This window comes from Saccopteryx bilineata, chromosome 10 (genome assembly GCF_036850765.1).
Source record: "Saccopteryx bilineata isolate mSacBil1 chromosome 10, mSacBil1_pri_phased_curated, whole genome shotgun sequence".
Taxonomy (NCBI): Eukaryota; Metazoa; Chordata; class Mammalia; order Chiroptera; family Emballonuridae; genus Saccopteryx; species Saccopteryx bilineata.
The window spans coordinates 40,485,437-40,501,347 of record NC_089499.1 but is presented as its reverse complement, the minus strand read 5'-3'; the positions used below and the strand labels follow the sequence as shown (position 1 = coordinate 40,501,347).

General features: G+C 37.9%; 1 protein-coding gene across 2 annotated transcripts in view; it reads right to left on the bottom strand.

Annotated features, from left to right (window-relative positions):
• Positions 1-13,312, bottom strand: part of SLC35G2 (solute carrier family 35 member G2) — a 70,853-nt gene extending 57,541 nt beyond the window's left edge. Inside the window, exons 1-2 of one of the 2 annotated variants that reach the window (XM_066244509.1) lie at positions 12,995-13,312; positions 8,063-8,121 (exon numbers count right to left, since the gene is read on the bottom strand). The gene's annotated coding sequence lies outside the window, so the exon portion shown is untranslated. The remainder of the gene's footprint in view (positions 1-8,062; positions 8,122-12,994) is intronic. The other variant, XM_066244508.1, reaches the window with a different exon arrangement.
• Between the last annotated feature and the right edge of the window lie 2,599 nt (positions 13,313-15,911).

The following is a 15,911-nucleotide window of genomic DNA, read 5'->3' as shown; positions in this document are numbered from 1 at the left end:
AGATCACTAGTAAAGTACATAAAGATGGCATGCAAGGATATACATAATGGCTTTCTTCACACAATGAAAAATTAGAAATAATAATTGTCCTTCAATGGGAAAATGATTAAATAAAAACATCAATGCAATATTATGCAGTCATCCAAAAACATAATGTACTGTATATCTATTGACATGAAAAATGTTTATGTCATATTGCTAAGCAAAAAGAAATGTATAAAAGAGTACTCATTGTGTGATTCTATTTATATAAAACAATTTATATCTATACTTGTGGATGGGGAGATTTCATACTTTCTTACATACTTTATTCCATACTTTCTTCCTTCCCTTTAATAGATTATTTTCTACGTAAACATGTATTTAATTTAAAAATCAAGCTGTTTTCATCATAGAGAAAAAAAAAAACATTACTCCATATTTCAGTCAGACCAGAATGGTCATCCATGAAGCCAAATGTAGCTCTTGTATTTCTATGCCTTCTGTTGGAAGGAAAACTATAGATAAACAGATCATGTTACAGAGAGCATTTGAATCAATGATGTTTAGAACCCAAACCAAAACAGGAGTGAAGTACTATATAAACTAAAGAGGATGTCTTTATCATACATAGTGTTTGAAAGAATTAATTCATTGTATATGTGTGTTTTCATGAATAACAACAAAAAAAAAAATGTGGATTCCAGTAGCAGCAAAGAATATAATGTAATTACCATTGTTTTTTCCTAAATAAGTTACCACTCTATAAATCTTCATGTTAATGTGGAAAAATCTAACCTGAACAGATGGACCTCACACTGTTTTCTAAAACATGAACAGATTTCTGATCTTCTGGATCAGGAAATGTAGTCAGCACTAAACCAACACACTATCATCCATCTCCTGGAATTGCAATCTGAAAAGCTGCTAATAAAAGCAATATTTTCCTCTTCAGAAATACAGCACAGTGATACATTTCTGTCGTAATGGAGTGTGCTTTTCATACAGTAACAAAACATAGTGGGATATTTGTGGCACTGAGGTGCTGGTTGACTGATCCCTGAAGCACACCAATTTTGGAGAAATGTTCTTGGCAGGTGGCATTATTTGGCTGCCTGTACCATTAATTCTCCAAGTTTCCCATGGAAGGCACATCTCTAAGAGCTACCACTCTTCCAGTTAGACCTTCCTCTCATTAGTCCAAGGTCTTACAGGAGCAGTTTCACAAATAGATGTCCCTGGGCTTGAAGACTCAATAAAGGACTCTGTCAAGTCATTTGCAGCTTTGAATTCTTTTCCCCCTGCTCTATCACTTTCTAGCTGTGTAGCTTGAAACTATGAAGAGGCTGGTGAGGCCAGAGGCCTGGGTTTGAGGAGGAGGGGTCAAGGAGGTAGCCCATGAGTTCAGGATATCGGTTATATAAAGGGAAAATGAGCAAATAGTGAAATATATTGAGGATAATAAGAGCCAGATTTCTCACCATTAGAGAAGGAACTTAAAAATAGAAAAAGGGGATCTGGCTGGTTGGCTCAGTGGTGAAGCGTCGCCCTGGCGTGCGGGAGTCCCGGGTTTGATTCCCGGCCAGGGCACACAGCAGAAGTACCCATCTGCTTCTCCACCTGTCCCCCTCTCCTTCCTCTCTCTCTCTTTCCCTCCGGCAGCCGAGGCTCCACTGGAGCAAAGTTGGCCTGGGTGCTGGGGACGGCTTCGTGGCCTCTGCCTCAGGCACTGGAATGGCTCTGGTGGCAACAGAGCAACGCCCCAGATGGGCAGAGTGTCGCCCCCTGGTGGGCATGCCGGGTGGATCCCAGTCGGGCGCATGCGGGAGTCTGACTGCCTCCCCATTTCCAATTTCAGAAAAATACCAAAAAAAAAAAAGAAAAAAAAAAAAGAAATAGGGTGAAGACTGGAATGAACCCTATAGTATTTGATTTGGAGATATTAAACTCATGAATTTTAATATAAATAGATGAACAGATATAGAAATAGAGTTGTACATGTATATGTGTTAATTTCCTGGTTCTGTTTGCTACAATGGCTAAATGCAATATCAGTAGCAATGACCACACTTAGCATTCAGATTATACATTTTCTATTCAACGGAATCAGGACTCTTTGGGAAAATGGCTCTTGAAATTACTGAAATGACTGGGGCAGAAAAAGTACAAGAAGAGCTTAAAACATCTTACACCAGAAAGCATTCAAGAAAAAAAAAAAATATATATATATATATACACATACACACACACACATAACACAAAGAATATGAGAACCAGCTTGAATGGGATTCTAGTAGCCAAATTTCAACATCAAAATCAATAATAATAGTGATGGGTTACAATCCATTGAATAAAACAGAAATCCACAAGTCTATACTGATGTAAATTAACAAATGAACAAAGAAATAAAAACAGAGAAAACTCTCTCTTATAATAGACTACCAACAAGTAAATGTAATAATATATTCAAGCAAGAATCATCATAAAATAATTGACTGAAAGTTTGTAGAAGAACAAGATGTTTTTCATAGTCTCAAAGTATCTCTCCACAAAATGCTTATTAATTACAAAGGGAAATAAAATATCTTTGCAATAGAGAAGTTATCACCTTAACCAAGTCATCAAAATTAGCACAGCAGCAAAAAGACAAATCAATGTTGTATCTCTTAATAAGATCAACTGAGAACACAATAGCACTTCTATCATATTTCTGCAAAAAATGTGTAACTTGCATGTAATCATGAAGAAACATCAGACAAACAAAATGAGGGACATTATACAAAATTAATGTCCTGAACTTTCAAAAATGTCAAGGTTACTAAAGACAAAGAAGGAATGAAGAACCGTCACAAATTAAAGATTAAAGAGACGTGACAACTAAATGCAATTCATAATCTTAGATTTGATTCTAGACTACAAATTTTTTTTTAACTTCCAAACAGTAATTACTGAGACAAATGGCAAATTTTGAAGGAGATCTGTGGACTAGATGTTAGAATTATATCAGTGTTATGTTACTCGTTTTGGTGATAAGACTGAGTATGCAGGAAGAGTGTCTTATCTCTAAGGAAAACACTCAAGTATTTAGTATTAAAGCATCACATCTGAAACTTTCAGTTGGTTCAGAAAAAAAAGAGAAAGTGAATATGAATAAATGACAAAGCAAACATTATAAAATTTTTACAATTGGAGAACTTGGGATGAAAAATATATGTGAATTATCCTTCACTCAGGAGATTAATTGGACTATATGTTGAACTTTTCTGTAAATTTGAAATGATTTTTAAATAAAATGTAAAAAATAAATTAGGCATAACAGTAATTATTGCTTCGAGTTGCTGGGAAAAGTACATGAGTTAATACATGTGAGGTACATATAACAGAGCTAGGTACACAGTAAATGCTAAATAAATGTTAGAGAAGGGGGGGCAAACAGACACACTCCCTCATGTGCCGAACCGGGATCCACCCGGCTTGCCCACCAGGGGGCGATGCTCACGGCCCCCAGTGTAGCCCTGGCTGCAGGAGGGGAAGAGAGAGATAGAGAGATAGAAGCGAGAGGGGGAAGGGTGGAGAAGCAGATGGGCGCATCTCCTATGTGTCCTGGCTGGGAATCAAACCTAGGACTTCTACACGCTGGGCCGATGCTCTACCGCTGAGCCTACCGGCCAGGGCCTAGAATAATAATTTTATAAACCTGTGTCCTCAAACACAAACATGTTAGTAATATTTATTTAACTAATCAAGATCAAGTTTTTGAAAAGACATTTTTCACCCTTCAATAATTTATGCAAAATGGTGATAATGAGAATATATAAATCATACATACAAATATATATCTATTTTTATATACATATATTATATATTAGCATATACATATTTAATATAGGGTATATACAATAATAATATACACAAAATTAAAGACCATGAGACTTGAAAAAGAGTTTGGAGGTCTATTCCAATTCCTTTTAAAGTAACTATATCCTATACAATTTCTATTTGAATACCTACAAAAACAGGAAACTCACTCCTTATCAAGGCAGCCACCTGAGAGTCATTCCGATTGTCAGAAAATTGTTTTTAAGGTTGAGTCAAAATCTTTCTCCATATAATTTCCAGAGGCTGTTATGTATTTCCTTTGGGGTTAATAACTAATTCCCTCTTCCACATGACAACACTTCAGTATCAGAAGCTACTATTTCTTACCATCCCCATAATCGGTTTTTTCTTCTCCAAACTGAAAGTCTCCTCTTTTTTCAATTTTTCATGTATAATTGTGGTTATCAGTCTTCTCATCATTTTAACCATTCTTCTCTAAACATACACCAATTTCTATAATCTTTCCTATTGAGGAAATTATGTTTCTATGAGGGCAGCCTGAGACCACACCAGCTATTTTGGCAGCCTCATGCATTCATGCATGTTTATTCCTTCATTCAGTCAATATTTACTAAGTGTTTATTATGATGAGACATTATGAGAGATAAGATTAAGAAGACAAACTTTATCTAGAAGAACTTACATGTTCATTTGAGAGAAAATATCTATAGTAACAAGTGCCACAAAACAGACACAAGTGTTATACACATTAAAGGAAGGAAATTATATAATTAAATAAGCATTTGCTTGAACATCAGAGTACTAAAGAACAAAGCAAAAGTAATGACAGTTCCAGGCTAGACCTATTTTGTTTGAGGATAGTGTGAAAATTAGTAAAAAGCAACAGATTGGGATTTAAAATACATTAAAAGAGAAATTTTCAGATTAGCATTATCACACAGGTTCAGAAGGCACAAAGGGTTTATATCATCTTTTTACCCTTGAGAGCTCTGATAATAGGATCAATAATCATTTCTCCAGAATAATTTACAATTAACTTTATAGAGAGGGAAAAAAGAGACTAGACTACTACACACCAGGCTTATAACAAGTTCTTTACATGTATTCTCTTACTTATTTCCACAAAAACCCCAACAAGGTAAGAACTAACATTACTCAAATTAATAATAATATTATAATAATAGTAATAATAATAATAATTGAGGCTTACAGAGGTACTTATGTGGCAGTTAGGCTTCAAATCCAGATTATCATCTTCTAGCCAATTTGAGGCCATAACTATTTACTACAAAACAAAACAATCTCTGGCAAACTTCCACCCACATCCCCACAATCTTCCTGATGAACTACTTGGAGAAGCCTCTCACTAGACAATCTGTCCCTCCTCTGGGTTCAAGAACAATTTCTTCAAGGCTCTATTATAGTACTTGACATATATTATCACTGTGAGTTGTATATGTAACACCAACCCCTGATAAAGAGTATCTTGTTGGTATCCCCAGGTCCTAGGACAATGCCAGACTCAACAAATCCTGGGAGAATGAGTAAGTCCTGTAGTATAGCTGGCTAGCTTTGGAGAAAGTCATCCTCTTAATGAGAGACCTCTAATTCTGTAGTGCAGAGCTTTGGTTGCAACCTAACTCCTATCTTTTTCTTTTTCTTATTTATTTATTTATTTATTTAGACAGAGACAAAGAGAGAGTCAAAGAGAGGGACAGACAGACAGGAAGGGAGAGAGATGAGAAGCATTCATCTCTCTTCCTTGCGGCTCCTTTAGTTGTGCATTACTTTCTCATATGTGCTTTGATGGGGGGGGCGGGGTTCAAGCCAGCAACCTTTGAGTTCAAGCCAGCGACCATGAGGTCATGTCTATGGTGAGCCCACACTCAAGTTGGATGAGCCCACGCTCAAGCTAGTGACCTTGGATTTTGAAACCTGGGTCCTCCACATGCCCCAGTCCAATGCAGTATCCACTGCGCCACCATCTGGTCAGGCCCTAACTCCTATCTTCTATCTCTTAACTCTAAATTAAGGGAATCCAAGAAGTAACGTGATTATCTGGCTTTTAGTTCTTTACCACCCTCAGCAGCCTTGTTCACATTTGGAATCGTTATCCTAATGTAAAACAATGGCTCAGCAGGAGTTACATGGAGACTAGAGGTGAAATAAATGGGAAATTAGATTACCTAATATTTCTAATTCCCTTTAACCAGTTCTTAAAGTAAAAGTAAAAGTTCAGTAAAGTTGCTGATACTTTGGTGTCTTAGGTAAAAGAAGATACAAAGCAAGTGCTTTTGATAAGTTTGAGAATGATTAAATAAACGTTAGTAAAGATGACAGGCATGTGGATTAAGTTTATATATGATTACATCTATGAAATGGTGTTAAGTGCACATAAAGTATTATAGAGGCCCATCAATCACATATAATTCTACTACACCAATGACTATAAGAGAAACCAGAGAAAATAAATAGTTTAATTAGTATAATACTATGTAAGTGCCAAATCTTGAAAACTGTATATCTACAGTGTGTCCGTAAAGTCATGGTGCACTTTTGACCGGTCACAGGAAAGCAACAAAAGACGATAGAAAAATGAAATCTGCACCAAATAAAAGGAAAACTCTCCCAGTTTCATACCTATTCAGTGCAGTTCAATGTGGGCTCACGCACAGATTTTTTAGGGCTCCTTAGGTGGCTATCCTGTATAGCCTCTACAGACTCGTCACTAACTGATGGCCTACCAGAACGGGATTTCTCCACCAAACTGCCAGTTTCCTTCAACTGCTTATCCCGCCGAGTAATGTTATTCCTATGTGGTGGCGTTTCGTTATAAACGTGCTGATATTCACATTGCACTTTGGTCATGGATTCGAATTTAGCGAGCCACAGAACACACTGAACTTTCCTCTGTACTGTCCACATCTTGACTGGCATGGCCGTGGGCTGCTCTGCTGTATACACAGTGTTACGTCATCATCTGCGCATGCGCACATGCTGCCACATCATCCTACAGAAACTAGGAGGGTTTTCCTTTTATTTGGTGCAGATTTCACATTTCTATCGTCTTTTGTTGTTTTCCTGTGACCGGTCAAAAGTGCACCATGACTTTACAGACACACTGTATATTCACATTTATAAGACAAAATAAAGTTTTTGTCCACAAAGGATTAAAAGCTCTGTGCTCTTAGCTCATCTCTAACATTTCCTTACTAAGTTGATGGGTATTTCTTGTGTCCTAACTAGAAGGTAAATAGATGAAAAGAGAAATTAGAGGGAGGCACTAGCGTGATTATCATTCTCCTTCCCATATCCAAACCCGTGACCAGCAGACAGTGACTGTTAATGTAATAATTTGGTTACTTGGAAAACCAATTGCTATGAGCAGAATGGTGAGGGAAAAAATATGTGTGGTGATGGAGAAGGCTATTTTGTCTGATTCTGTAGTTAAAATAATGCAGGAGAAGCATGAAATAAAAATGGGAATATAGCAGTAACCAATACCACCCTGGAACTGTGACTTATCAAAGTGTTTAAGAATACCATCCATGGTTCAATGTGGCTTCAGCAAGGCAGATGAAACATGACCCTCATCACCAGCGAAATATTAAAAGGTGTTCAGAAAAACAAAAAGTGGGCCTGGTTAGAATATGATTAATGCCATTACCTTTTTCCTCACCTACAAATTCCAATCTCAGTTTGGAAGAGTGTATTTCTACTAGGGTCACCAGGAAGCAAAAACTTATCAAACAGATAATAATTGAGGAGAACTTAAACCTTATTATAATAACCACAAAGTGTCAGGTTGTTAGATAGACCAACAACTGCTGACATCAGAGATCTGAACTGTGGATGGCAGTGTCATCCAAGGTAAAAGTACCAGGAAAATTCAACTATCAATTTAAGATATTGTGAAAATTAATTAATTAATTAAAATTGTGAAAATTAACTTTATAAACTCTAATTAAAATTATTTGATTATTGGATTATTTACATTTATACATCTTCTCTTAAGTTCATTAAGCCTGTGTATTTGAAAAGACTCTAAATTATATGAAAAAATTATGATTAATGTGTCAATCTCCTTGCCAGTCTTCTCAAATACTATTTTCTCATGTAACTAAATGTACCAGCTCCCATTTCTAGTAGTTAAGACAGAATTGCTACTCATACTAATTAAATAAGTCAGCTAGTGTGATCACTGCTTCTCCTCATCTGAGCTTTCCTGTTTGCAACTACTTACCTCTTACCTGGAACTGAGTAGCAGGTCTACCAACACAAACAGCCACAGCTTATTGGATCCTGTTTAGAGGCAGAATTGATAACTATCTAAATACAATAAGATTTAGGATCTAGTCCTTAGTAAGTTTAGTTGTATTCTTTATCTCTTGAAAGAATATTTTTATAATCTTGGGGTGAAATAGTGGTCATGTTCGAGCGTAACACCAAGGTCAAACATCACAATGAAAATATTGACAGATTTGACTCCAGGAAAATTTAAATATTTTGTGCAAAAAAAGAAACCATAAAAAATAACTTCAAATACAAACTAAAAACAAGAGCAACAACAACAAAGGCTCAACAACTTTCATCCAAAATGGGCTCTTAATAAAAACTCAAAAAAATTAGGCAAAGGCCATGAATAGGTAACTCACAAAAGAAGAAATACAAGTAACCAACAGACATATGGAAAGATGAACAATTTCTGTAAGAGTCATCGAAACAAAAATTAAAATAAGAGTGAAATATCTGTTTTGCCTTTTAGGTGAGGAAAATAGTGAAGGCTGATTATCTCTAGCATTAAGTTAGTGAAGAATCTAGAACAGCATGCACTATTGGTTACAGAAGCCTGTTACAAGATTTTTGGAGAGCAGACAGTATGTACCAAAATGTAAAATATGCATTCTCCCTAACCCTTCACCTTATCAATTTTATTTAGGAATTTATTCCAAAGAAATAACACCATTACATAGAGGTATATTTTTTAAATGTTCATTATAGCACTGTTTTTATTATCCAAAAGATGTAAATAATATAAATTGGATATTGATAATTTAATACTTACATGTGTAAAATGGGAAGATAGCCATCTTATGTAAAAAAATAGAAAAGTAGATATATTTCTATTTAAGATACACCAAATTTAAGTTGCACATTTTTTTCACATTTCTTAGTCAAAATGCATCTTATAATTGATGACATCTTACATTCAATGAAATATATATTTACTTATGAATTTAATAATTTGAAAGTACTTATTCCAAATTAATATTCATAGTGACTTGTGGAGAATAGCTTACTGGAGAGCTTTTATTTTCTACTCTGATGTTTTTTCTGTTTTTTATAATGAACTATATTTAAAATTTTAATCTATAAAAACAATAAAATTATTCCATTTGGCTTTTCTAAAATGTTTTTAACACCAGGAAGAAAATATATCAATGCCCTAATAACTATTCTTTTGTTTTTTGGAAAGGTATTTTCATCTATAATGTATGTCAGAAAACAATGTTTTGTTTTTAAGGCATTTGACCAAAGTTATATATGCACATTCTTATGAACTCTAGTGCTTTGAATTCCTTAATTTAGCTATAAAGTAACTTTGTTACATTTTCTTTTATCTACAAAAAATACTCAAAAGAATAGTTCCCTTAAATAAAGACTGCATACTAACAGTAAAAAATACTACAGACTAAACAGCATTAAGTAAACAACACACTTTCATTAGATATTTAAAAGTTAAATACATCACATTAAAGGGTTCAAACATATTATTTTTCATAGAGGACAAGTCTATCTATGTGTGAGTTGAAAATAAATAATTACTTCTTACATGCAATCTTCAATAGAATTTTACATTTAGTAATAAAATGAATTTAACTAAGAAATGAAGTTGAAATATACACCTAGAGTTTAAAAAGTAACATTTTTTATAAAATAAAATATGTGGTAGATTACATTTTATTACATAAGAGTGACTTTAAAGGAGAAAAAATATATTTGATAACATAAAAATAGAAATTTTATATATAGTATAAAATATCACATGCAAAATTTAAATATCAAGAGAAACTGCAACATATGTAACAGAGTCCTTAGCATACAAATATTTCTCACAAAGAAGAAAAAAATATGTCAATAGAAGAGTAAGGATATGAGTTCACAAAACAAAAATGTATGACCAAAAAAATATATGAAAAGATGTTCTTTTCTGCCTATCCAACTGGAAAATACTTTTAAAAGATTGATAAAACCTAACAACCTAATTTTGGTGATAGCATAGGGGATACTGACATCCTAATTCCGTGTTTAGAGTGGTATATATTGACACACCTTTTCTGTAACACAGTCTGGAAATAGTATTCTTCCAATAAATATTTCCTAAATATGCATATATCTGGCACCATTGTAGATGCTGAGAACACAATAAAGAATAAAACAGGCAAGACAGGAGACAGAAAATAATTGAACAAATAAGTGAACAAAATGTTTCAAAAAATTGATTGTACCTACTTGCTAAACCATCTATTTCATTTCTACAAATTTGTTCTAAGAATATAATCAAACAAGTGCAGAAATATTTGTTCAAAGATGTTATTTGCAGAATCATCTATAATAACAAAAATTGTAAATACATAGATGCTCATTATTATGAGATTGTTTAAATAAATTATGTTCTATCCATATAGTGCAATATTATTCAACCCTTAATATTGATGACCTAGCTTTATATGTATTGGTTTGAAAGATATTAATGATAAATTATATAGTGAAAATGCAAACAACAAAAAAATCAGTCCATTTAAAATGCATGTATGTTTATCTAAAAGAAAATCTGTTTACAGTAGTTTTCTTTGGGTTTATGCATTTCTCTAGTACCTAAATTTCTTACAGAGAGCATACATTTTGTGAGAGAAAAACCCTGGATATCAATCTTTTGAAAAATACTTATGTGGCCCTTACTGGTTGGCTCAGTGGTAGAGCATCTGCCCAGTGTGTGGATGTCCCAGGTTTGACCATCTGTTTCTCCAACCCCCCTCCCCCCTTCTCTCTCTCTCTCTCTCTCTCTCTCTCTCTCTCTCTCTCTCATCCTCTCCAACAGCCATGGCTCAATTGATCCCAGCAAGTTGGCCCCAGGAGCTGAGATGGCTCGTGGAGCCTCCACCTCAGGCACTTAATATAGCTCAGTTGCTGAGCAGGGATCCTAGATAGGCAGAACACCCCCAGTAGGGGGCTCAACAAGTGGTTCCCCATGGGAGCGCATGCGGGAGTCTGTCTCTCTGTCTCTCCTCTTCTCACTTAAAAAAAAACAACAACTATGTAACCTTTAAGGAGTTCACATAACATCAATATATTTGAAATTGCCAGCTTTATGATAAATCGCAGTCATATTTTTCTTCAGATTATGACTTCCATAAGATCATTATCTAGATTCTGTGTTAACATATTCATTAATTCTTTTTGTTTAAACCTCCATTAAGATTATCTTTTTTGAATACATGGCCATTTTACATCTTTCTAGACTACCTCAGTTTTGCAATGAAAATGCTGTATATATAAATACTTAATGCTCAGCAAAAGATCAAATTCTTTAATCCACCGGCTCTGTGATTTTGGAACAGATGATTATGAAAATTAATGGTTCTGCAGAGTTCAGAAATACTAGAGGTGTCAAAAATACCGATGGGTTACTAAAATGCTCCGGGAAAATGTGTGACGTATGGCGTCTGATGGCGTTGAAAATGGATCAGTGTATTTATATGTGCGTTGTTTGTGTGCGTATGTACATACATGTATCCTACACATGCATATGTGAGATTCATGTTTATACTTACTGTGTGTACTTGCATATACTATAGGTAATCAAACCTGCTGGGCATATGCTTTATTTATCTGCGCCCTTAGACTCACATTTGCCTTTATGTTACCTTCAGGAAACCAGCACCAATCCATTTGCAAAGGGTTGCAGTGTCAGAACGGCTCCACTCTGCCCACCTGCCTTGGAGATAGGCTATTTCTGGCAAAGAGGCAGAGTAGAATCGCGAGGCAGGCCGCGGCCCCGGAAGTAAGATAAACAAAGGCGCTTGAGGCACTTCAGCACCAAGGACACGGACAACCCCAATCAAAGTCCTTTCTGGTGAAATAGCCAGCAGAGACTGCCTTCTACCCAGGCGCCCCCCCAGCCCTCTCCTCCCAGTGCGTCACTATCTCGGGGCTCTCGATCGTCACTGAGAAGCAAGCTTTCCGTCCCGATCCTCAGCAAGCGCGGCAAAAGCTTGGACGGAGATGCAGATCTGCGCAGCGCCCCCATTCGCCCCAGCACGGAGTCTCCTTTGTGCTGGCCAGCGCAACCCTTCTATCCACACTTCCTTTCAAAAGAGGCCAAACCGGGGCACGTGGTGTAGAAATTCTACAGTGCCCAGAGGCGGGTCAGGAAGGGTTCTTGTTTTCCTCCGAGGGCTAGGGGAGGCTGAGTGGACTTGCCCTGCGCCTCCTGCCGCCACACTTGGCCACAGCCTGTCCCTTCCTCCACTACTCCTTACTGTCGCCTTCCTTTGGAGAAAGATTTTTACAAACCGTTTTTTCTCCACGAAAATCTCAACTCATATGGACTGGTGTTCAAGAATCATAGATATGAAACAAGAGATACAAGGGCAATACTAATTCTTGGCCATATTTCTAAAACCATTCAGGATTCTTAAAAGTTTGTATTTGAAATCGATTCCATGACCCCTTAGGGATTCCCCCCTGTGTGGGTGGGCTTCTGGGCGAGATGAAAACAATAATAGCCCCTACTCTTTATCATAAAGGATAGGGAAGGACCCAGACAGGCAACGGCAGCAGGAAATGCAGGGGCCGTAGCTGATGCTGACTCGACCTACCTACCCCGTGCCCAGGTTCTCCAAAAGAGCAGCGCAGGGAAGTGGGGTCCTCGCAGCCTTTCAGGCGCCGAGCAAAGAGCCCCCAGCGAAGGGTTGCGAAGAGGGCGGGGCGCTTCACCCCCCCCCCCCCTGCCGGCCCAACCCAAAAAGAGGGACTCTTCTCCTATAGGTCCCACGGCTAAAAGCTTTGTGTGGGGTTAGCGGCACGTTACCACTCCTTCCGGGTGTGGGGGAGGCAGTCAGGGTCAAGGTACCAGTCTGCCGCTGACCACCGGCTCTCGGGGCCCGGTTACCTGTGTGTTGCCGTGAGGAAGGCGCGCCTGGTGCTCCGGCCTGGATTGCTCGTTGCTCCGCGTCTAAGTCCAGCCTCCGAGCCCGCTGAGTCTGCCATCCACAACGCCAGGAAAACCGCGGCTAGGGCAGCTGAGGCTGCCAGGCGGGGCGGGGAGAGGGGCGCCGCCGGTGTGGGCACTGCGCCTGCGCTCTCCGCTGCCCACCTCCCAACCCCCCAGGTCAGTGCCCATGTGGAAGACGTCAGGGAGTGCCCAGGATTTGTGCTGGACTGAGGGACTTCCCCTACCGGCGTTGTGGGATGGTCCAACTCTCGGGAAGACTGCCTGCCCTGGGCACTTGAGCCTACCTTCTTGGAGAGAACAGATTTGAAGCAATTCCGGATTGGCCGGGGTGACCTGGTCTTCAGCAAGAATGCAACCTCAGTCCATTTACACCTGTCTGCGTTTAAAAGTGGCAAGTCGATTTCTAGATATTTAAAAATATGTCTAGCATCAGTATATTGTGGTCCAGAAAGGCCTTCGGGCACGCCCAGTCCATCTGGCATTTTACCAATGAGGTCTCTAAGGAAGGATGGATCTTGACACTGAAGAGCTGGGTCCTGAGCTCAAGTCTATATACTCCTATCCTGTGCTGAATGAATATAGTCTCTTGGAAACAGAAGGAGACAGGCAGGAAGGCCGTTGTCCTAAGCCAGGCAAGAAAGGATGAGGCCTGAACTAAGGTGCTAGCTGTGAAAAAGGTAGGGTGTGACTGTTGGTTTTTCCTCTGTCCCTCCAGATCCACTCTTCACCCTGCTCTGTGACTCAGGGCTGACCTTTATGGACTACATAACTGTCCACTGGCTTTCACTTGGTTTGGCCAGTGGGAGACATCTGCAGGAGATCACAGGGAGGGTATTATGTATTCGGGCACCCCCTTATTACCTCCAGAGGGCCACTTTGTTGCAGTGGCCATATATTTTATCTGAAAGCCATTACTTCAGTCCTCTCTTACAGTCTCTCTTGTTTCTGTTTACCATTCGCTGCTCTTGCTCCTTCAGGTCTGGGGCTGGTAATGATTCCCAGAGGTGCCCTTTAACCCTACCCACAACTTTTTAAATAATCCCGTCTTTAAATTATCCTCAACTATCCCCTGGATGTGTCATGCCTTCTTTTCCCTACCATTCCAAGACACTATAATGGATTTTACTTCTTTGTGGTTAGAAAAATTCATAAGAAAAAAAAGTGTAAAAGAAAGATGAAACTTTTAAAAGGTGATATGTCTCCCAAAGCCATCGTAACAGTTCCCTGGGCAGCCATCATGCTAGATGGTCTCCCACTGGGAGCACAAAAGACAGTTTGAGTAGACTCAGTGTGATTTAGACCACTCATAACCAATGTGTTCACAACAGGGCTGAGAGTCAACTAAGTGTCCAGCATAATAGAACTTTTGGATACCTCATGGAATGAGAAGACAATCTAGATCTTTATGAAACAAGTGCTGTTCTCTACCAATTGCAGCTGGGCTGCTTTTGAATGAGTCAATATTCTTAGGACACTTAACAGAGTCCTGGGCACCGTGTCTAAATGTATTTATGAAAGAGCTGCTGTGTGAGGCAATTGTCAATGAAAGCCTCTGGCTGTTTCGGTAGAAAACTCAAAAAATTGTTCCCAAAGAGGGAAATAAAAAGCAATCAAATGAGTGATGTCATTAAATTGTAGGACCTGACCATTTCTCTGACTTGTATAAGCAACCAAACTGATTTAACTAGTTTAATTCTTTCCCCTTTCAAAAACATCACAAAACAAAACCCTGAGGCACTATCTTGGCCAAACCTACCCAAAGGGAAGGGAACCACAGGCGTAGCTGTTTGCAAACAGAATTAATATTCAAGCAAACACACTATTTGTACTGAATATAAATGAGACCAGAACAGAAAATTTATGTGTATTTTCAGCCTTTCACCCTTTGGAAGAAGAAAGATCCTTTGTTGTTCAGAAAGCAGCCTGGGCCTTAATTGTGCTGATCTAGATAAAGAGTAGAGGTACAGAGGCTAAAGGAACCCCAGAAGGCTAAACTTATCTAAAAGCTCGGCTAGATTTTATGTTTCTCTTGGAGGAAGTGAGGAAGAGGGCCAGAAGAGCTCTGAGGATGGGAGTGAGAAAAACAAAGCTGTAGAGTGATCTGAGTTTAGGAGAGAAGGTTTCTGGGAGATTTGTTAAAGTAGGACTAGAGATTTAGCACAGCTACCATTCTGAATGACACTGAGAGATACTGAACAACAAGGAAAGGATTTTTAGATGTTTTGTTACATGTAATAAATTGAATTCTTCTTTAGTACTCTAATACTGAGGACTTTTTCTTGCCAATTGTCCCAAACTTAAATTGATGTAACTAAAAAATCCAAGGGTAGATGGATTATCTTCAGTTATAGCTGGATCCAGGGCACAATGTCATTAGGACATGGTGTCTCCTTTCCTCTCTGTTGACTTTATAGAGTTTATTCTCATGAAATGATTTCTTCCCATGTCCCCATCTTTCCGCAGTGTTTGATTTATATTATCCTTATACTTAACCATTCTGGTAGAAACAAAGCACATAGTTCCAAATAGTTTCAATAAAGTCTTGGGATTATGTCTCATTAGCAAATTCTGGCTCTTATACTCAATCGTAAACCTTAGTCTGGGGACAAACAATAGGGGAGGGGTCATTCTCCAAAGGAAAATCAAGGTTCTTTTATCAGGCAGGTGAGAAAAAGTCACATGTTTACTACAGATACCTCTCAAAGAAATTTCAATTAAGATTTATATTGCTTTTCAATTTTTAAAAATACTAGACTAGTGTTTCTTTTGAAGATGCTATCACACTGACTTGAGCAGCAAGTCAGATGAATTCTTTATTTTTAAGATTTTATTTATTTATTTTTAGAGAGAGGCC